This window comes from Wolffia australiana, chromosome 10 (genome assembly GCF_029677425.1).
Source record: "Wolffia australiana isolate 7733 chromosome 10, ASM2967742v1".
In the NCBI taxonomy this organism is placed as follows: Eukaryota; Viridiplantae; Streptophyta; class Magnoliopsida; order Alismatales; family Araceae; genus Wolffia; species Wolffia australiana.
The window spans coordinates 10,942,015-10,944,307 of NC_135844.1; positions in this window are offsets into that span (position 1 = coordinate 10,942,015).

Sequence of the window (2,293 nt, forward strand, 5' to 3'; positions counted from 1 at the left end):
AACATCATGGATGACAGTGATGTAGTGTGCTAGCCCACAACATCGGAGACATCTTCAGAGCCGCCATCATCGTCATTGACAGGCCCTCTGGTCCGCGTCCAGCCCCATCGACACACCAAGTCAAAGGTGAAAGCACCCGGATTTAAATATCCCCGGCAAAAGCATGTCCCCGCATTCAATGTTTTGATTTTTGTCAGCATGTATTCGTCGTTTTCATCATTTTACCATTGATGTTGGATGTCACCAATAACGTCATCCGACGGATAATTCCCTAAGGGGAATGAAACTATGTGATGCAATGAAACTACGAATAATTCCCCAAGGGGAATAAAATCTAGGCAGATGTGCATGTAGGCCTCGACTCGTGGGGATTCACCGAGTTCCGAGCTCTAGGGTAAGGCAATTGGTGACGATAATGGTGACCTTTTGACCCTTGTCAGGGCAACAATGGTGACCACAGTGCATAGTTCTGGATCATCCCAAACCTGGACAAAGGACGGGACACGACGAATTTTGTCCCGTCCTCCCGGGATAAATTTTCGTCCGAAAACTCATCCTAGATGAAAATTACCCATTTTATATTTTGAATATATTAATATGGATCTCTTCAAGTTTTTTGGGAATTAATGAGGAGATAGAATGCAAATGGACATAACTACAATTATTTTTGAGTGGTGTCCATTTGCACATACACGTAAAAATACATGGACTTTGATGCAAATTGTCATTCTGAGGCCACGTGGCAACATTTCAACCGTCGGATGTGAATCTGGAAGTTTTTCGTCCAGATTCGTCCATCCATCGACCAAGATCTCTGGACTGACAGTTTTTTCATCCCACAAGATGAAAACCATCCCATTTCGTGGTCGTTGGGGTGAATTTTTGTCCCAAAATTTGTCCACATCCTGGGATGGGATGATTTTTTCATCCCAAGACAAAAAAATTGTCCCGTCAGCATCCTTGCACTATACTACAGTGTCAAATGGAGTAATATCTATTGAGGCTCGCACTTAACATATGGTCTCGATCATACCTACGAATTCACTCGTGATGTAGTTTTCTCGATATAACGTTCACCTATACTAACCCAAGTGCAGTGGAGCGCAGCCAATAATATACTAAAAGATGTAACATAACTGACAAGCAAGGAGAACAACGTACCTCGTCTGTGGCAGCATTCTTTCATCGGTGTCTTTGTCGGTGCAAGCGTCACTTGATAGGCAGCGGTGATGTGTTACAAGAGTGGTGATGCTGAAGATAGACAAGGACGAGGAAGGGATGTCTCACAAGAAACACAAGTAGTTTGGTCACACTGATTTAAGTAGGATAGTGACGCTGGCACGAAGGCAGCATAGTGCTTGACGGCGACAAGGTGCTCCACTTGCATAAGCAGAAACCGCAACTGAACAGCTCAACTGGCAACGAGCAGTATCCGGCTTCGCAAGAGAAGGCTTGACGGAGTAGAGTCCTGTCGGTTCGAGACGAGTGGCCAGGGTGTGATAACCCCCGGTGTCTGGTGGTTTCAGGCGAGATTGAGAGGGCCAACATGGCTGCATTGCAGTGCAACACATGTTGTTCTACAACGTCCAACAGAAGGCGGTGTCACAAGTGCATGAGACAATCATGGAGCAGCCAGATCGTAAGAAGATTCTTCGATGGCATACAATGAATGCAGACCGCAACCATGCACGGGCGTTGCAAAAGGGATTCACGCACATGCGTAGACCCGCCAAGAGATATGTCGCATTGTCCCCGTTTGAAGCTCGTTGCCACGGCACCTTTAAGGTTCAGAAACTCATGGTTTGACCGCAAGGTGAAGGCGCACCTAAGAACTCATTTCGGCAACGGTCATCACAGGTTACACTGCATGCTGATTCGGCGTGGTGGAGTTTCATCTGTGTGAGGATAATACATCGCAGGCCTTGGTAGATAGCATGGTGAGTATCGGCAGGACCTGTGAGCGTGCGGGCTTCACAGCGGCTCCTACGGCCTCCGAAGGATGCAATCAGGAGGAAAAAAAAAGAAAAGAACAAGGGGGGGGGCGCAGTGAGACTCTCCCCTATTTTTCTACTTCTTCCTTCTCCTCTCTCCCTCTTCCTCTTCTCCTTCCTCCTGCTCCTCTCTTCTTCTTCTTGGTGAGATCTAGGTTTCGCGTAACTTCCACGTAGAAACAACCAGATCTGGAACTGTTTGACGCCCATCATGGCCTTATATAGGGCCATGATGGCCCCTTACAAGAGGCTCCATTATGGGGCCTTTATGATATGGGGCCCCATTTTAATACAAAAACAAA